Source organism: Leopardus geoffroyi, chromosome B1 (assembly GCF_018350155.1).
Source record: "Leopardus geoffroyi isolate Oge1 chromosome B1, O.geoffroyi_Oge1_pat1.0, whole genome shotgun sequence".
Lineage (NCBI taxonomy): Eukaryota > Metazoa > Chordata > Mammalia > Carnivora > Felidae > Leopardus > Leopardus geoffroyi.
The window spans coordinates 5157421-5179292 of NC_059327.1; positions in this window are offsets into that span (position 1 = coordinate 5157421).

Below are 21872 nucleotides of genomic sequence, written 5' to 3' on the forward strand. Positions count from 1 at the left end.
ATTTGTCAGCATGTGATCCCATTCTCCAGCCAACGGGTGGGGGGTGGGGTGGCATGTACAGGCTAGAGTGACCTCTATAGGTGACAAATCATCAAAATCGAAACCTTCTATCATACGCAGCGCATGTGCAGAGTTGACACAAGGATCTCATGCCATTTGTGTTCCAAGCAGATACGGGAAAGGACTGTCTACAAGGAAATCTGGCCGTACCTGGGCTTTCTCATCTTCCCCTCTGTGCCCTTTCAAATCAAATCCCAACTTCTTGCCACCCTGTGACTCTTTATCACCTTCTAGTTAACAACAGTGCATATTTTAGTGACCTATAAGGAATTCCTTCCAATGTCCTCTCTTGACAATCTCAAGTACTTCAAAAAACATCTCTCTGGGCACCTGGGTGGCTCAGTCAGTTAAACATCTGACTTCAACTCAGGTCATGATCTCACATTTTATGGGTCTGAGCCCCACATTGGCCTCTGCTGACAGCTCAGAGCCTGGAGGCTGCTTTGGATTCTGTGTTTCCCTGTCTCTCTCTCTCTCTCTCTGCCCTCCCCTGTTTGCACTCTCTGTCTCTCAAAAATAAATAAATGTTAAAAAATAGATATTAATAAAAAAGATGCCTTTCATTCCCTGCGCCAACAGAGCCCGTATTTCCTGAGGGTATAAATAATATCGCCCAGCCCTAAATGACTGATAGGCATGTGCATTTCCAGAAGAAATGTGACTGGGGCAACGGTATCCTGATGTAAGGTCAGAGTTCACATTGGAAAACGTGAGGAATGGTCTGTGGAGTTACCTCCTGAAACGTCAACCCCTGATTTAGACGGTTGGGGTTGGAGTTAGCACAGATCCGCTTCAAAAGGTAAATAACGGGAGCTTGCTACAGATAAACAGATTCTCAGAGAGGTCAACACGGGATTTAATTAAACGAGATCTTCTAGTTCTAGGCACTAGACTTACATGAGACACGCTACTTTCAAGTTCTTGGCTCCAACCCTTGCCATTATGGCTTCCATTGTGCTCTAACTTCAGAGACCAGAACTAACCCAGGGACTGTGGGAAAAGGAAGGCAAATTGAACTTTGAGTTTACATTGATGGAAAACAAGCAAATATGGAGGTTGATCAGTAAGAGAAATGCTGGTTCCTGGAAGTGTCAACGTGTGATCAGAGGAAATATCTCAAGAGACCCTAGAAATGTTATAAAAGATGGGCTTTTATGGCCCATTTCTGGTTGAATTTCCTGACAGAAATCAGTCAAGAGACTTTTCCCTCTTTCCATACTTACAGGCCCGCCTCCAGCACCCGGAACCACCCAGGACCTCCTTTCTTTCTCCAGTCTGTCACTAAAGATTGGGGAACCACAAATACCACTGTCTTCTACAGTCCAAGGAATGAGGGAATGGAGGGCAGGCCCCAAATTACTTCCTCGGCAGGTGCCTTGCACGTGCCCACCCGCTGGCTGATGCACATTACCGTAGTTTAAGCGCAGAAGGTCTCTGAGTTCCAGAAGTTCTCTAGCTGTCTGGTCAGTCACCCCCCTGCCATGGTTCACGCATGCTACGCATTCCCAAATGGGTGTCTCTTAACTCAAGAATCAAAAACGCAGAGCCAGCGTCTTCAAAGCTGCCTCGCTCTCTGCTTCTTAAGTTTGCTTTGCAGAGGTAGAAAGCGTCTCCTCGGCTAGGAAACGGAGTCATCTTTCCCCGTTCATTCCTCACCGCCCACATTCAACCTGTCAATACTTCTTATGATCCCGCGGCTACACTCTCACTTCAGTCTGCTTTTTTTCATACCAGAGGATGATGTTCTAGTTCAGACTCCCTTTATCTCTGCCCTGCGCTGCCTGACCAGGGTCCTACCTCCTGGCTACTCAGGGCACCTTGGCAGCCCCAGTTACAAATGCAGACTCCGGGCACCTCGGGGGCTCAGTCGGTCAAGCTACCGACTCTTGAAGTCAGCTGAGGTCATGATCCCAGGGCTGTGAGATCGAGCCCCACATCGGGCTCCGTGTTAAAGGGGTGGGGCCCCTTTCCCTCTCTGCCCCTCTCCCACTTGCGTGCACACTCTGTCTCTCAAAATAAACTAAAAAAAATAAACCTTAAAAGATGCAGACTCCCAGGCCCCACTGAATGAGAATCCGTATCTTACCAGGACTCGCAAGTGGTTTCCGTGCACACAACACTTTGAGAAACTTCTGCTTAACAAAAGGACCTACGTTAGTGACCCTCTTTCTTCCTCCCCCAGGCTGCTGCCACTTACATTTTGAAACACATGTAAGTTCTAGGCTCTAAAATGTTCCAATCAGACTCTGGCACAGGCACGAGGCAGTTAAAAATACAGAGGCTTGAGCCAGACCACCTCGGTACGTACCCCCACTGCCCCGTCTACCAGCTGAGGGCAAATGGTCAAGCCGCCCAACCTCCCCTGTGCCTCTGTTTCCCCTCTCTGTGCAAAGGAAATAACTGCGCTCACCTCACGGGGTGCCGTGAGGACCAAATGGCTGGAACACGGCAGAGAAGAGTACCGGTCACGCGGACTATTGTCACCACCCCTGCTTCGGTACCTGCCACTTCAGTCACTGTAGGCCACCCGCGCCTTAGACAAACACTATCGGCAGACTGGGCAGGCAACACCAGCTCGATTTTCAGCTGAACTAGGAGACAGACATATGCAAGACCTGCCAAAAGTCCCGGAGGTCCAGCAGAAACCATGCCGATTCACTGAAGGAACGATGTGCAGGTGCAACGGGGGGGACCGGAAGCCCATCTGACCCATGCTGAAAGCGCCATCTTAATATTTTTTCTTAATATTTTTTTATGTTTATTTATTTGAGAGAGAGTGAGCAGGGGAGAGGCAGAGAGAGAATCCCAAACAGCTCTGAGCTGTCAGCACAGAGCCCAACATGGGGCTTGAACTCACGAACCACAAGATCGTGACCTGAGCTGAGACGGAGTCGGATGCCTAACCGGCTGAGCCACCCAGGTGCCCCCTGAAGGTGCGATCTCTCCCGCAACAAGAAATATGGGTTCAGGGCCATCAGGATCGGCCAGAGCGGTCCCAAGGCATTTGCGTTGGTTTGGAGAAGAAACCAGGAGAGGCTGTCACGGAACCGACACAGAGGAAGCTGGAAGGAATTGGCCCTTCTCTTCCCTGAGGAGGAAGGAGAGGACCTTGGAGCTTCCCTGCCTGGGCCCCTCCAGAAACTGCTGTGAGCTGCTGGTCAGAAAAGTAGATATATAACTAAACTTTTTCCAAGTACCTCAACGAAGACAATTCTGTCAACAGATGGATGAATAGTCTTAAGAAGATGATGTCATAAAGCAATGAAAATTTTCTCTGCCTTTCAAAAACAGAATCTTCTATTTTGCACTCACTACCACAAAGCACCGACACAATAACTCTGTGAAGAGAGAGAAGAGGACCGAATCTGAGCTTGCAGAACTAAGGAAGGAAGAAAAAGTTCTCATAATCTAAGACACAACTGGTGAGACCGTAAGGGGGAATCGAAGATACTGCAGAAAACACAGTGACCAAAGAGAAAAGAGAAATGCAGGGGAAAAGGGGGGCGGGGGGCCCTCGCAGGAAATCATATTGAGTAGAATAAAGGCAGGAGACACATTTAAAAAACAAAGCCAAAATCAAAACCAGGCCAAGTCGTGCCCCTATAAACATACCTGGTGTCCCCGAAAAGACTCTATACTAGAAATCCTATTGTGTCCCATCGATCTGTGTCTCTACCCCTGAACTTTCACCAGGTGGCTTTATCCCGGGAGTTTGAAAATACATTTTTTTTATGTGACAAGGCGATTGCCCTTTATTTACTCTGTGTTCACTTTCCTTTTCATCTTTCGAGTGTTCCCTTGGATTCTGTTACTTTTACCCTTTCCGTCTGCGTGATACTGAGATGCAGCTAGTTTTCAAAATCTGGTTGTGTGTGTCACCACCCCATTAAATTTATTATTTAACAGAAAGGGAACCTCCGTCTCTTCTGGATGCATGAGAAAAGGTGACCTGGCAAATTGGTTGAGAAAAGGTAGATGATTAAGAAAGAGCATATTTGCAGACAAGTGACTTGTCTTATGAGAAGATAATCTGCATTATCTCAGAATTTACATCAGATAAATTAAAGAGAAGATCGAAGATACGAGTCAATATTAAATAAGACACTTTAAATGTTAGAACGGCAGAATGCATGTATAACCCTGGAAAAGTGCAGACCCTTTAATCACTAAGCCAAGTGTATGCATGAGGACAAAACAAAGAGAACACCATAAGCAAAGTTAAACAGCAAACAATCAGGAAAAATAACATTTGTCACTCATGTGATCTGAAGGGTTTCTATCCGAACGTCTAATTAACACCTTTGAATTTATAATACTGCCTCAGTAAAATCAGGCAAAAACAGTGAATAGTGACCACTAAGCACACACACAAAAATCTCAACATTCAAGAAAGGCATTCAAATTCACTCTTAAAAACAAAACTGATTATTAAAGTACCCCAAGATTGTTTTAGTTCACCAATCAGATTGTTGAAATTGGGAATATGGGTAGCGTGCTGTTGGTAATGCTATTGCAAAAAAAAACACAAAAAACAAAAAACAAAAAAAAAAAAAAACCCACCATGTAGAATATAAATGAACCTAAGTCTGGAAATGACAACTGTTGATAATGATCAAGATTAGAAATTCAATGTCTTTTAAACTCCATAATCCTGGTTCTTGCCACTTACTGCTGAGGTATCCTTGCTGCGAGCAAACGGATGATTTTAACAGTAAACGATTAAAACCATCCCAAAGTCAGCGAGAGGCTAATAAACACACCAAGTACTTCCAGGGCACAGCCTTTACAGAAAGTATGCAAAGTCGCCAGGAAGCACATTTCAAGGGAAAAGAGCAAAGGAGCAATGGGAATGCATAGCCGGCTCCCTTTTGCATAGAAAGAGGGAAATAACGATGTATGTTTATACTTGCCTAAAGAGCCCGTGGAAGGATCCGCGTGAAAACAAATACAAATGGCTCTCTGTGGATGTTGCCGGCGGGGCTGCGCGCGGGGCAGACAGGAGAGATGTATACCATGTATTTTTTTTTTTAACAATATGAGTATATATACTATTCTGCAATTGTATAGTAGCTTTTTTCAGTCTATTTCTACGGGACAAAGCCCAAACTTCTGCACTAAATATCCAGCCTAAGATCAGCATTCCCTCCTAGCTTCCAGCAGCCAGCCTCGCTGAACTACGTTTGTCCCCTGACAGGCTCGCTCTGCACATGTGCTAGTGTTCCGCCCCCACGCTCATTCTGAAACACCCTCCCACCCCTCCTAACAGTCTGATGGAACCCGTTTATCCCCCAATACCATCGTGTCCTCCTTGATCCTCCCCTACGAAGGAAGCCACTCCCTCTTTAACACTCACCTAAAATCTGCTGTATTTCACTTGCTGGACCCATTACGCTCTGCCTTCTATTGTAAACCTACCGTTCCACTCACATTATTAAAACAAAGTCATTTCTGTATGTCAAAACGTTGATGACATGTGCATGAAAAATATGCAAACAGTAGCAAACTACAATCATATAAGGAAATAATTTCACAGCAAAATGAATGATCATGGTCAAATATTAATGAGACGGAGCGCAGTCGAGCAGTTTAGAATCACGGAGGGCAACAGCGTGCTGACCCCAAGGATTGTGTCAACTGTCTTCTCTAGCTTCAGCCCTTTGGCTAAGGATTTCCCCAGCTTCAAAGTATTTTTAGACTTTAAACTTTGCATCCAGGTATTTTTTCCACATTTTTATCACTTCTCTCGTCGTTGGGATTTATTAACACTTCACAGTCACTCTTCGCCCAGAAACATCAGGATGGTTTCCATGGAAGATAGGGGGTGTAACCCAGGTGGAGAAGAAAACACATCACCCTCGCTTCTCAGGGTAACACGAGCCAACGTTGCAGGGACACACAGTTCTCTAGAAACTACCAATATTCTGATAGCCTTACAAATTCATAGATCGTTCTTGTGTTTTATGTTTTTGCCACGTTTCCTTTTTTTTAATTTTTTCTTAATGTTTATTTATTTTTGAGACAGAGAGACAGAGCATGAACGGGAGAGGTCCAGAGAGAGAGGGAGACACAGAATCTGAAAGAGGCTCCAGTCTCTGAGCTGTCAGCACAGAGCCCAACGCAGGGCTCGAATCCATGGACCACAAGATCATGACCTGAGCCGAAGTCGGACGCCCAACCCACTGAGCCACCCAGGCGCCCCATTTTGCCACGTTCCCTTATCTTGAAGACCCTAGGTCTGAAATAACCTCTTGAGCATATTTGTTAAAAAGCTTAGAAAATTATATTTTGTCCTCCCTTGCATTTCTTTAAGCCATGTCTCCACCTCTCCATCCCCCAACCCAATTTAAAATTCTTTAAGTGTCTTTCTCTTATGCTCACACACTGGGAAAATCTCCATTATTAAACTCCTACATGTTTCCCAGCCCAAGTCTAAACCACCATGATGATTATCCAGTCTCTGTCCATGCCTTGGAACCAACCATGTGGCTCTAGGAGCAAAGGGTACATGTTAGCAGATTTTCTTCCCCATCTTTTCTTTCTCTTCTGTTGTTCATTTAACCAAGTAGTGCATTTTCTTCAGCCTAAAAGCTATTGGATGATCAATATTCCACATCACCATTTAAGGTCTCGGAGAAAGCTGGAACTGAAACAGTCCTCGGGAGGGAGACTTGCTCCAAGTTCCTGTCTGAGTAACCACCTCAGCCCTACTTGCACGGTCTAATCCAAGGGCGTCTACAGCTGTTGGGTCCGTGCTGGCCCTGGATGTGATTCCAATTTTCCAATAGCAGGAATCTCTTCTTCAGCGATAAAAGCCCCATACAAACTGTGTGTTCCTTTTGTAACTTTCTGAAACACTGAATGCTTGTTTTGCCATTACTGCTGTCATCTTTATTTTTCTACCTGAACACTTATGTTCTACGTTTTCTAAAAAAAAAATTTAATGTTTATTTATTTTTGAGACAGAGAGAGACAGAGCATGAACGGGGGAGGGTCAGAGAGAGAGGGAGACACAGAATCGGAAACAGGCTCCAGGCTCTGAGCTGTCAGCACAGAGCCGGATGCGGGGCCCGAACTCATGGACCACGAGATCATGACCTAAGCCGAAGTTGGACACTCAACCGACTGAGCCACCCAGGCGCCCCTGTTCTACGTTTTCTAATTCCCAAAGTAGTTTTGATGGAAGTTGCCAATCTCCATAGTCTAGTGAAATAGTTTCTTTCCACCAAAAAAAAAAAAAAAAAAAAGGACACGTACTGCACTCAAATATCAGATGATGTCTTCAATACCACTAACCCCATTCGAGAAACCCTGAAACAGGTCTGTATAAGTCAAGGACTCCAGAGAAACAGGACCAATCATGGAGGCTGAGGAGTCCCGTGATATGCCATCTACAAGCTGGAGACCCAAAAAGCCACTGGTGTAGTTTCAGGACCTGAGAGCCAGATAGCGAATTCACCGTCCTCTGCATTTTTGTTCTACCTGGGCCCTCAGTGGATTAGATGGTGTTTACCCACATTGGGGAGGGCCACCCGCGTTACTAAGCCTGCCCCTTGAAACCTAATTCCAGTGCTAATCTCTTCTGGAAACATCCTCATGCACACCCGTGAGAAATGATGTTTAACCAGCTTTCTGGGCACCCGTGGTCCAGTCAGGCTGATACATAAAGCTAACCATCACAGGGTCACATCTTCCTGATTTCTGTATTGACCACAGATGCTAGCCCCTGACCACGCATAACGGATATCCTGCAAAAGTAGTAAAAAAGCGAATGATACATGGGTGTCAAACCACCCACTTGACTTTTCCATTCAGATGACTAACCACATTGACCATCACACAGCAAGTACATCCCCATAATGTGTATGTGCACATTTTTTCCAAAAAAAAAAAAAAAAAGTTACTCTTTTATCGGTACCTCACCACCCTCCCAGGTTGACTTTTCACTTTTCGGGGGAAATGTTTCTTCTTAGAAGATGTGAGATGCAGGCACACCGTTCAAAAAATCTCTCCAACTCCGAAAAACTTTAAAGAAGAAAGTTCTCGAAAGTGGTGGATGCCAGCGATGCCCTGGTAAGATACAGCAAAATGTGACCACATCCTCTTTTTTGCCCCATCAAGGGAGGTAGATTTTAATTTGCTGAAAGAAATCCATGCCAAGTCAGCCTAAGTCAGTGCCATGCTGTCCCCTCGGTCTACAGAGTGAGAGACTTATATTTCACTTGCAGCTCAGTAATTGAGAGGAGAAATTTCAATTCCAACCTCGGCAGGAGCAGGGGAACTCGGTTGGGAAGTTTCCAGCTTGGTGGTCCATACCAAAAAGGAAAATTCCTTCCAAAGGGTTAGATTTTGAGTTCTTACGCCCGATGGGCTCACTTCTGACAATTCTACAATGCAGAACGAAGCCCCCATACAGTTTAACTTTAGAAACAGAAAAGTAGATTTTCCTCTCTTTCAAGAAAGCACCTTCTACGATATATAAAGGATTTTTTCTCTTTCTATTGTTAAATGTCTTCCTTTTTCAAGAAGCCTTGTTTCTCCCTTACTTCCATTTCCGAGCTGATTTTCATTTTAAGAGGAAAAACAAAAATGTTTCTCAAAGCCAACAAAGAAAGCGGTCTAGCACATATATAGCTTATTCTAACAGGTGTGCCTTACCTCAAAGTAGAAGAAAAACAGCATTATGATTTACTGTCGGTGAAAATCTAACCCTGTGCAATGTCTCTAAAATAAGGATGTACCCCTGCAGCCAGTCTCATGGTGTGAAGGAAGCTCTAGTTGGTGTTTATCATTACAATGGGGCGCTTGGTGAGTTTCATAATCAAAAAGGAAAAAAAATCACTGCTGGTTACAAGAAAGCATTAAATTGCTTAGTGCACTCAGCCATCTACATGAGGGAGGCATTTTTTTCTTTTTTATTGGACAATCCTCAGAATTAAGTGAGCCTATGGACAAATCATTAGTACCCTAATTAATGGCCCATGTATGGCCCTACCGAGTAAATGATGAGCTCTCAGAAAAGAAATAGTAAAGCCGAGGACTTTGTGACGATCTCCAAGTCCGGAAGAGATCCAACTGCTGAGCAAAGTTGGAAAAGACACAACACGTCATTGTTCCTCTTTCTGGCTTACAAGTAATGAAACTTCTTTCCCAGGGAAGTTTCCTGGATGTTATCTTGTACGACATCTATGAAGTGTTAACAGACCTGCAAAATAAGCTTGTTTTTCTTCTTGCTGTAGACAACTCCCACAGCTTGGTTAGCACTGCCCGAGAAAACAAAGACGGGCCCACCTCTAATGACTAAACAGTCCTGTGCCTTGGGTTGATGTGTTTACATGTGGCTCGTGTATCCAGGCTGCATGACAGAGTGGACCCGTGGCCAGCAGGTGAGAGAAGCAAAGTGCAAAGTGAAGGTCATGGGTCGGCTGAGGTCAGATTCCACTAAGTTCTGGGGAGACACGATTTCCTCAGTGGCATCATAAAGGGATGGGGAAGGGAAGTCAAAATCAGATGTGGACGTAGCAGGAACTCCACCTTTGAACAGACTGAGAAAGGACTTGGAGTCTACGCTCACATTTGGGTCAAATCTAGCAGACCTTGACTGGGAGGAGAGGTCTGGGAATCTGAGTGAGAAGTGCCTATGTCCCTCACAGTGGGTCCCACTTGGAAGAAGGCCAGCGTCTCTGGGCTGGCCCAGGCCCAGGCCCAGTTGCTCCCCTCAGTAGCAACTGTGTGAATGAGGCATTCTTTCCTGAATGAATGCGGTAGTGTTGCCAACCTGCATACCCTGCGTCCAGGAGAGATCGTGTTCAGTCACCCGCAACAGTAACACGCAATTAAGAAATATATCTACACTATCAGCCGAAAATCCCCTCCATCGTGGGTGAGCACTGACACTGGGCGTCATAAATAAGGCTGATAGTTGAGTGTTTACGATACATTACACTTCACAGTCTGTCCAAAGCAATCATTACTCGATGAATGAATTGCCATTTGCATTTTTTACTGTCCACCAAAGAGTACTTTTGTGAGCGTTCTGTGACAGTAAATCCGCCAAAAACACCACTTGGCAGCTAACGGCAAAGTGTCTGTGGTTCCCAAAAAGTACTATCCCTCTCTCTCAGGGAGCTCACTACATTATATTAGTGGATCCTTCATTGCAAGGTTCCACCTGATAATACTGGCAATTATTATCTCTAATCTGCTACAAACAGCTCTTAAATAATGCATTGCAATAAATGGACCTGAAGTGTTTGGGGGCTAAATCAGCCTTACTCTTTTATTAATAAACATTTGAATGGGCAATTGTGGCCTTCAGGGAAGAGATCTTAACGGATGGTCAGTCACCAATCAGAATGGGAAGCATCGAATTATGCAGCAATAAAACGACTCCGCAGAACAAAACACATCATTCCCGGATGCCCACAGCAACTCTGGAGCGTTCTCTGATGCCCAGTTCAAAATGGGGCTTAAATGAGAAGGTTCTGATGGGTAGGTTTATTTTATCTCGTGTTTTGGCAAATGAACCTACCACCGGAAGCATCTGCTGCGGTGCAATCAAAGCCATCAGGAATGTCTTTGTGCTCAGAGGCAAGCATTGAGTTCCCTCACTCTTATTGCTTTGTTTTTGCAATTCCCCAGGCCAAATATTTTTGTCTGTATTCTCGAAACAGGCAAGTGTGTTTGTCTGCTCATATTGAGCTTTTCTATCTAGAGCCAATGGACTAAGACATTCATAATAACAGTGTTTTCTGGAATCAGTAGTACACGATTTGCAGCTATTGTCACAGCACTCCGCGGAAGCAAATTCGCTTTTTATAAAAGTGAGCTCGCTTTAAAGGGAGTAGAGAAAATATTTCTCTAATGCACATAATAAAGTTACAGAGCAAGAAAAGGATTTCATACTTAAAACTGACTATAAAAATGGATTTCAGAATTTAGCTTTATGGATGATAAAAATGATGTTGCAATAGAAGCTAATATTCTCATTCATGTAACGTATCTATAAAAAGCGCCCACCCACAGCACGTTGTCACTGTGTATTCATCAGTTTGAAAGGGACTGTGTTTCATCGCTATAAAGTTCCAGCGATTCAATCTAGACCTGCAAACCGACACGAACTCCGAACCTCCAAATGTGTTGGGGGGAGGGGGAAAAGATCGCTGTCAATATTCCACCAGAATGACAGCTCACATCCAACTGCTCAATGGTCACCGAGATTCGATTAATTGAAATTATTAAAATAAACTACATAATTTTGTTCTAAGAAATTAAAAGAAGCAAAAAGACATAAAAATGAAGGAACTCGGGGGTCCCTCCGACTCCACGTGCACACTTGACTGACCATCTCATTGATCTCGAGCGGCCCTACCCTTCTCTGGCATGTAACGGGAGGCCGTCTGCATTTCCCAGTGGCACCAGCCATCATGTCGGCCATCTGGTAGACTTTCTTGTGATAAGTAGCATGGCCCCCAATTCACAGGATGTCCTTCCAAATGTTCCATGCAGGGTATTATAAGTAAATCGCACAATGCAGTTTTTTAAAAATCATCAGAGCTAAAGGTGACACACTGAGCTATTCATCTTCAACGTTCGGTGGGATGTCTGGCTGGTAATTCTAACTAAATGTTTCAGTTACTCCTTCCCCAATACACAAATAAGTTGGACTGAAGACCTTGTAGAGTTGTAGCTTGGGCATCAGCAAATAACGTCACATAGGCTAAAGTTGTAAAACGACCATAGGCAGCATGGTGGCCCGAGTCATGGAACAAAGCCAGCCCAGGCACCAACCTTCCTTTCTTGTCATTCTGTTTGCATGACAAGACTCCCACACACCTGGAAAGATCCTCCAACCTGGTCAATGACAACAGTTTCAGCCAGAACAGCTGAGTACATTTTGTGCAGGATCATGAACATAGTGAGAAACTCATCCAGAGAGCAAACTTCCATGTGGGGTCTCAAAGATCCCATTATTGGGGCACCTGGGTGGCTCAGTTGGATAACCATTTGACTCCTGATTTTGACCCAGGTCATGATTCCCAGGGTTATGGGATCGAGACCCGTGTCAGGTCCTGAGCTGAGTGTGGAGCCTGCTTGGAATTATCTCTCTCTTCCTCTGTTCTTCTCGCCCTGGCACTGTCTCTCTCTACACTATCAAAAAAATAATTTAAAAAAAGATCCTATGATCCCTCATTGCATCACCCCTGGCATGCACCACTGTTAAGGAGAATACAAATGTCTCGTGACATGGCCTGTGGCTGCGACCAGTTGGTGCCCCCCGGCCTCGGTCATTACAGCACTGGTGAGCCATCCTTATTTCTATGTAATATGGAGATGCGCTAAAACAGAGCCAGGATACCGACCGCTACGCTCCTCTTTTTCTATTCTTTTGGAGGCTTGTATGGATGAAAATAATAAAGATCATATTAATATATTAAATTTTACTGGGCACCAGATACGTGCAAGGTATTGTGCTAAATACCTTACACACTTAGCTTACTTAATCCCAATAAATAGGCTTATTGGAGGAGATAACTGAGCAAAAAGAGGTCACAGAGATTTCCAAAGGTGCACAGTTCCCAAGTCCCAGAGCCAGGACACAGAACCAGAGCTCCCAATGGACTCTCATTCTCTTCCATCTACGTGCAACCCTCCGTGACCTCTGGGTCGGCTGTCTCTCAAAGTCTCAACCTTTCCACCTGCAATTTGGAGATCAATCTCGTGTCCTATCCCGAGGTGATCCCTGGGTTTGAGGAAGTATTTCTAATAGGTTCAGCAGCTATGAAAACTCGAGAAATCATTACTCTGAGCTGGCGTTATGACTGGATCAGTTGAGGCCATATCTCTGACTAAACAGAGGACTTGGCCACGACATGTGAACACAGGCAGAACCCAGGGTTTAACAGTGGAGCCACAATACACCGTCACAGTATCAGAGGGCATCCCGGTGACACAATGCCAGTACGCAGCTCAAAAGTTTAAAGGGAGCAACTGGGCCAGCTGGTCGTTGATAGACCAGAATTCGAGGTGCAGGACAGGTGTCAGGTTCACACCTGGGGCTTCTGTCCACTCATTCTATAATTGGGAGGTAAAGAAACTTGGACTAGATTCTAATTTCCACGGAGAACTAGAGTTGCTTTCTTCACTGAGATTCTTCTTGCACAGTACTCAACAACACAGCTTCTCTTTCCAGGGGTGTCGCTTGAGGAAGGACCCCCTTTTCCTCTGGCTAGGGGCCAGCCTCTCCTCTCCCAGAGAGCTGGAGACACCACTCTTGGCAAAGGTAACAAACGCGGGCAACTCAACCTTTCCGTATCTGCATTTTCCTTTGACAGCTCCGTCCTGACCTGATCTAATACTACACTGAAATGTTTAGAGTGGTCTACAATCCGCAAAGTACTTCCAAAACACCCGAATTATAATTCACACTGAATCTCTAACACTGGAAGAAGGGGTAAGAGCAACATCATTTCTCAGGTATCAAGTCTGAGGCTGCGTTCGTTGAAGAGACTTCCTCACCCTGACACAGGCATTTAGAGTTAGGGCTCCCGGGGCGCCTGAGTGGCTCAGTCGGTTAAGCGTCCGACTTCAACTCAGGTCATGATCTCACGGTGAGTTTGAGCCCCACATGGGGCTCTGTGCTGACAGCTCAGAGCCCAGCGCCCGCTTCGGATTCTGTGTCTCCCTCTCTCTCTGCCCCTCCCCCCACTCGCACTCAGTCCCTCTCTCAAAAATAATTAAACACTCAAAAACATTTTAATAATAATAAAAAATAATCAAATCCGGGCACTGAGGGAAGCAGATTCTGGGCTGCTAGTCTCGTGTTTTCTCCAGCAATCATCATCATTCTCACCACCCTAAGGTCTGAGCGAAAGCAAGAGATAAATGGTGCCAGCCTGAAAAAATGCCCTCCAGATTCTGCCCTGACACAGGAAGAATATCTATGCTGTGATTCGCACACGAAGCTAAGTATTACGCTTACAGAAGTGAACACAAGGACACCTGCCTGTCCTCAAGGAATGGACACTTTAGGAGAGTGAGGGAGGCGGAAACAGAGCGCTCTAACATCATATGGTAATGCCAGCACAGGGACCCTGGCCATGATGCTCAGCTAAGATCTGGTGTTAGCTTGGAGTTAAGTGAAAAGTGGGCACTCACGAACAGGAAGACCCAACGTAAGGGCTCAGGTGCAGAGGGAGTAGAGTCTAATCCATAGAATGGAAGAGTAGCATGGGGCTGCCAGGGCTGGAGGCAGGGGGAAATGAGTAGTTCGTGGGGAAGGGAATCGGTGGGCATAAAGTTTCAGTCCGGGAAGGTGAATCAGCTCTAGAGGCATGCTGGACCGCATCGTACCCGTGGTCGACGACAGCAGACCGTGCACTTCAAAGTCTGTAGCGAGGGTCGATCTCATGGCTGTGCTCCTTGCACACACGAGCACACACACTCAAATTTTAAGAGGAAACGACACATGAAGAGTTCATCAGGACTTGAGAAGAAACAGGCAAGACCTAGCTCAGAGGCTGCTGCACACACATCTCTTTGAGATCGAGGGAGTGGGGGAAGCCATGGACGTGGCTGGAGTCCAAGTGAGTGGCAAAGAGCATCCTGCCAAGACTAAACCTTGCAGCCACCACCCCGCCTGTCCTACACCCTCCTGTCCACCACACCAAAAATGGAAACCCAGTTGCAAATGGGCTGGGGCAACATGGTAGAGGCGAGCGAGCTCCACCTAGGGGAGGGGTGGGGGGTAGCGGGGAGGGTTTGGGAGCAGCCAAACTTTACATCACAGAGGCTGGCATCGAGCAGTGATTACTAAGATACTGAAAATAAACTGGCAACAGATGGGAGTCGAACAGAGCTCAGCAGAGGTGAGGTTATGCAGGACCTTATAACAAGTCTGCACTTTGGCCGAAGAAAGATGAGAGAGAGAGACAGAGAGACAGAGAGAGACGGAGAAGGGGAGCAGGTCCCGAGACTAGAAGCACAGGTTGCAGCCAGGAGGAGGTTTCTGCATCCCCAAAGGCCCAGCTGTGTCTCCGTGAAACTGGAAAAGCTGAGGACACCCTCTGCGTGGGCTGCCCTTCCCCCCACCCCACAGAAGCCGGAGCTTGTGCCTAACGATGGTTCCTGTGCCCTAAGCATTGCCTCTACCTCAGGTCTTCGGTTGTCTTGGCTGTAAAAATGACGGCATGACTCTGTGATTTGTTTGCACATTCTGGAAATCTCATCAGATACTGCAGGGTTTCTCTCCTTGAGATTCTGCAGGTGAGAGCAAGACTCGGGGTCTCTGAAGAGTGGGTGAGGGGTGGTCAGCAGGGAGAGCCCCGGAAAGGCGCTCAGCCCCAGAGAACGGCCACCTACACCCAGAGTCAATGCTTCGGGCAGCAAAAGGAAGGATTGAAAGGGACTTCAGTGAGCCTTCCCCTTACCATAAGTCCCTAAGAATGCCAGTGCAAAATGATATTTGCAACAAACGATCATTTACACCTCTGGGGAGAAACAACGCAAATGCCCCAGCATGACTTGAGCTTCATTCGCCTATGATCGATGTTCCCTCCAACCCTCTTCTCTATTGAAAACCTTGCCTTCAAGCAGCAGGCTTCACAGACAGCTGAAATTCAGCCAGCATGACATGTAGGACACAGAGTAGGTCCCACTGTAGTGGGACACTACTAGGGTGGGGCACTACCTCATAGTATGCTAGGTAGTGGAGACTCAGAAATAGACAGAAAAACAAAATCAAGCGTCAACAACGCTCTGCCCTTGAGGATCTTTGCAGGCGTCACCGGATCGTCCTTCTATTCAAACACACCTGTCCTCAGGTCACCTAACAGCCCCTGCTCCCCTCCCCCATCCGTGCTTTTTGAAATAGTATAAACAAAATGACACAAACTGATAAAACCGTCTAAAGTAAAAACATTCAGCATCTTTATTTTTTCTCTTAATGTGTAAATGTTGCTAAAACAGAAAGACACACATATACAAACATAGAGACACACACCGAGACTGACCAGCAGTCCGTGTTTTTACTCAGCAGGTAGATTAACACAACCTCAGTTCCAAACTTGAGCTAGACCACACCAGGAAACTGATGGGTTCCCTGACTCCTTCTTCCTCCATCTGCCACAGGGAATTAACCACTTACCCCATTGCACTGCACCAGTGAAACTTACCTGGTAGATTCCTTTCCTTACTTCCCCCACTGCTAACTTCCGTCCCCCAACAACTGCAGATTTCAAGGTGTCTTCAGCCCCAGCGTCTGTCCACAGCCTTTCTCACACACCAGTGAGCCATCATAACTGCACTTCTTACCAAACAACTTTGATTGGACCCCCACTTGTTTATTAAGACTAAATTCCTGGGGCGCCTGGGTGGCTCAGATGGTAAAGCATCCAACTTCAGCTCAGGTCATGATCTCACGGTCTGTGAGTTCGGGCCCCACATTGGGCTCTGTGCTGACAGCTGGGAGCCTGGAGCCTGCCTCAGATTCTGCGTGTGTGTGTGTGTGTGTGTGTGTGTGTGTGTGTGTGTGTGCACGTCTGTGTCTGCTCCTCTCCCTCTTGTGTGCATGCTCTCTCTCTCTCTCAAAAACAAATAAACATTAAAAAAAAGACTAAATTCTCTTACTGTTGTGGAGAGCCTATCTTTTGCCCAACCTTGACCCAATGGCATGCACCTGAGTTTATTCAGGGACATCCATGAGCTGAAGGATGCTCTGTTCTTCCCTGTAACCTTAGCAGAGGCATCATTTTCACCCGTCGGAGTGAAAAGTAGTCAGTGGATGTAACTACTGTAACGATACTTTCACTAAACGCAATTGTTGTTCTCCTGACTATATTATTTGCAAAGCACGCATTTGTTTTAAACTGCATTTCATTTCAAAATTAATTCCGAACAATAGATGAAAAGCTAAAGAAAGCAAGAAGCAAATCATATTTTGAGGCAAATAAAACCCACCCGTAGACACTGAACACATCGATAATGCTGGCCTTCCATTGCCCGTTTCTAAAGCTAACTCATCACCTCAGCGTTTACAAAAGGCTTAAGAGTTTCGTGGGGAAAAATAAACCTTTCTTGCAAAGCGCACGTGCACGTTGGAAGTGGACGTGGGAAATCTGTAGCATATTATAGAAAAGTGACTCCGAACTGCAAAAGAGCTCATCTGAATTTTCCAGGCGTGACACGCTGATAATACAGGCATGATAATTCATCTTATGCCCGTAGACTGAGTGATCTGGGGGGCTCTGAAGAGAAACCTACTTTCTCAAATCTATCCTTCTTCCTGGCCAACCTCAGGATCCCTCTTTTCGTGTCTTTCTTTCCCAAATGCCAGGCTTTGTCCTCCCTTTACGCTCCTGCTCTTTGAAACGTCTTAATAGTTTTCTTTCTTCTACTGACTCTTGCTAACTTTCTCTAGCATTTAACCTTAACTGCCAGGATAGGGAAGTCGAGTACTTCTCAGAGTCAATATACTTGTTAAATTCAGGTTGTTTTTCCTTCTGTGTGACCCACAATTGATTTTTTTCCTCCTGACAGACAGTGGAGCTTGATTGAAAAGAGATTTTCACTACAATTCTATAGAAAAATCCTGAAGGAAATGGATCTGTTGTTTCCTTAAAACTGGTATGTTTGGGGGGAAGTCAGAGTAACCTAGTTCAAAAAGATGGTTTAGTACAAAAATTGCCCATTTTTCTCTTTCAGGACAGCCATGAGAGGTCCATGGCGAACGCGGCCCCCCGTTCCCTCCCTTATACCAGCTGGTGTACCTGAAACAGCAAAGCATCAGAAAGCAGCATCCCTCTTTGTCTTCATTTTTTCTTTTTTGCCAATTAGTAGCTATAATTTTGTAGTTTTAGATTCACAGAACACTTGAGCAATCAGGACAGAGATTTCCCATAAATGCCCTGGCCCCATACTCGCTAAGAGGGTACGTTTGTGATAACTGGTGAAACCTACACGGCCAGAGTCCACAGCTTACGTTAGGGTTTGCTCTCGGTGTCTCGGTGTCATGTGGGTTTGGGCGTATGTCCACTGGCCCATAGCTGTCCTTATAGTGTCCTACAGAGTAGTCTCACTGCCCTAAAAATCTTCTGTGCTCCGTGTATTCGTCCTTCCCTGTACCCCTGGCGACCACTGGCTTTTTGACTGTGTCCATGGCTTTGTGCGTGAGGGACTCCCCCAAGGGACACAAACAGCGGCTATTGGGGATCTGAACCCTTGTCTTCGCATGACACGCGTGCTTCCCACTCCCAAGCTCTGCCTTTCCGTGCCTCCTATGCTGTCTCTGTAGCTCTCAACAGTCTCTTAAAAGAAGTGAGAACAATGATATAGCACAGATCTGTGGTTTTATGGAGTCTCTGATGCCCCAGGAATTTTGCTGAAGAGAGGTGCGATTTTCTTTTTATTTGTCTGTTTCCCGTGTTTCCTTTAGATGTTAATTATCGATGATATTCCTACCCTACTGCTATAAAAAGCAAAAGGTAGGTGTGTATATTCAGGGGATTTTATAAAAAGCATAGAGGCTTTTTACACCTCAGGGATACAAGATTTCATTCATAGGGGCAAATATAAGCATATACTTTCACGATCTGACCAGAGATATCAATGCACAAGTATCATGAAACCATCGCTTCTCAAATTTCTCTGAGTCCAGGAAGCAGAGAGCCTACAAAATATTCAGCTCCCCAGGCTCCTACCCTGGGGATCCTCAGGTGGAGGGTCCTAGATGGAAAGTCCTAGAAGGATGTCCATATTAGGTAGACTCTGTTATTCTAAGCATCAGAAAACATTTAAAAGCAGTGCTATAAACAACAGACACCGGGAACATGCAAATTAGATCACTCAAGCCACAAATGATCGGCCCCTTCCACCAGTGGTTACTAGTTGCTGACATTCAGCTCCCAAAGACCCACACAGATGACACCTTTTCCAGAGAGATAAGAAAGGTGTCAGAACTGGAATCAGCTGGGCTCCTTTCTCGTTTGGCTGCACACAAAGTACCCAGAGCCCACCATGGGGAAGTCTTCTGCACCAACTGTGACGATTCTCCTCCACCCACATGCAGGTGCCATGCGATATTCTGTGTTACGCACTGAAGAAAATTGGGATTCTTATTCTCAGTAATTGCTTTTTGGCTACAGAATTGGAAGCTGGAGATGGTAGGAGAGGTGAGTTCTTGGCTAACGTCCACCTTTCCAAAGCGTGCATCTGGTCCCTGAAAACTTTCGTGCCATTTCCAAACAGGTGAGAGAGTCCATACGGACCACAGTACTGACGCCCAACAGGAAAACCTCCCCAGCTCCCTCAGGGAAAGATGAAATGTCACCTTTGTACAATTACAACAGTTGTGAATTGAACAGTTGCTTTTCAAAAATAAATTTCAGCTTCTATTGCCCTTTTACATTACCAAAAAAAAAAAAAAGACAAAAAACAAAACTGAAACAGACTTATTCTTTTCAGACTCTTTTTAATACATAAGATATTCACCCAAAGATGATGATCTCATTAAGATACAGACGGCCAAGAGAGCAGCTCATGGAAACAGAGCCACACTCAAAGGAAATTCAACTGCACCCACGTTAAACACGCAAAAATGCGCTGAGATTAGTGGACACATACTGAGCAACACGAGCCTCAGTAAGGACGTGGCTCTGAACTTAGTATATCACACTCGATTCTTCCGTGTAAATGAAGTTACGTGGTTCACATTTAAGACTGAAACACCGACATCAGACAAGAATGGTCTCCACAACAATGGCAGTAGAATCGTGCACAGGACATTCAATATCCAGCCCCTACCCATCACCTCTGTGCCTGCCTTTACTAACAAGAACATTAATCTTTCTAGAGAGCTACTGCCTCCCTGCTCTTAGCACTTCCCAGGGCTTCCCTTTCTGATTCTGACTCATCTTTTGTGACTTTCTATTTTGACTTTTGTTTTCCTATCATGAGCAGATTTCCTTCTACTATCTGCTATTTTTTTCCCCTCAACATATCAAGTGAAGGCTGGAAAACACTGCCAGCACTCTTACCATCACAAGTCTCACTATTGGAGACAGTTTTGCCTATAAGACCACCCCATTAGAGGTCGGGAAGCAATACAGGTGCAGTTTCTCGTACAACTACAGATCACCAATCGATTTTAAGTCATCACCTACTATGTCAACAACCTTGTTCCACATGGCTGGACACCTTCAGCACTCGACTCGCCTCAAACATTCAGGACAGCACTTATAAAGACAGGGACCCCCTCCCAGTATGATGCCTCACACTGCCTTCATTGTCTTATCTTTGACACCTGTCATTTCTACCAAACCCGGACAATTAGATTTCCCAGCTGTCCTTTGGATTTTCTCATCACTCCTCCTTAACCTTGATCCTTATCATCATTCAAAATCTTTGAGCCTCCATTACAGATACAACTGCGTGGCAATTCTACACACACACTCACATGCACGCGCGTGCGTGCACACACACACGCACAACATACATGGTTCTTTACCTTCTTCCATCTACTCATCCACTGTCTCTTGTACTGATCTAACGGCACCTGCTTGGTGCCACTCCCCTCCCTCCTCCGTAGACATTGCTAACGATCCACTAATGCTTCGGCTTCTCACTGGCACCTCCTATTCCAGAACCCACGTTAACATTCTCTACCAGCTAGCACTACATGTTTGAATTGTAAAAGGATCACACATCTTAAAGAATATTCCTTGAACAAAAGGAGGTGCCACAAAACACAACAGCTGGGACGTAGGGTGATAACATGTGGGGTTATTTTAATAGACTTTTTTCCTACTGTCTCTATGACCCTCATAATACAAAGAACGGCTCAAAAGAATTAAACAAGTAACTTCATGAGACAGAGCCAGAAGGAGGCAGAGAAAGTTTGGACCAGCAATGAAAAATGTCCTTTTCAGGGAAGTGCAGGAGAAAGATTTTATTTTCTTCAGTCTTCTCTTTCCCTCCTCTCATAAATCTCTAGGGTTTCTATGTTCAAAGCCTCCAAGTTACCACCTGCCACCTTTGATCACCCTGCGTGCCTCTTGTGTGCTCCTGCTGAGCCCCCACCTGACTGTTCTGGTGCCCAAGCTCCGCACCGCGGCTCTGCATACCCTCCCCAAGTTCGCTTCCAAGTAATAGTTTGACAAGTAGTTATTATCTCTCCTACATTCAACTCTCAATGCTACAGAAAAGCACAGGGAGAACGTGTCTCTGCCTATCAACAGAGACGATCCCCATCATTCTTTCACGTACTTGGGGTTCCGTGTCAAAACTTACATTGCTCATAAAGCAACACGGAGTGGGTGTTTTTGTATTTTGTTTTGCTTTTAGGTGTTCCTGTTTCCTATCTAGCCTTCTTCCTGAATGATGAAAGTTACTACTATTGGGGCCCAAAGTGTTGCCTCTTGATAAGAGCTGACCCTGCCTGACCTTTGCCATGCCGTACCCACCTCAATCAAGGAATAAAAGAGACCAATAAAACCAGGATGAAAGAGGCATTTCAGGTTAATGACATTTTTGAGAGCACATTTGTTTACTAACTTGTTGACCTGAAACTAGGAACCACCCTTCTGGCTTCTCTGTTTTTCCTGTAGCGACAAGTCTCGAGCAAAACTCAATTTATGTGTCCTTTAGTAGCATAATAAAATCCTGATACTCACCCAGACAGAGGAAATCAAAGTGGCAGATACGAAAACAGAAAGAGCTAAGGGCTACGAAATCTAATAGCATGGGCAGAGAAACCTCTCTGAGAAGCTGCATTGGAACGAATACCCAAAGAAAGTGAGAGGGTGAGTTGTTGATTTAGGTGA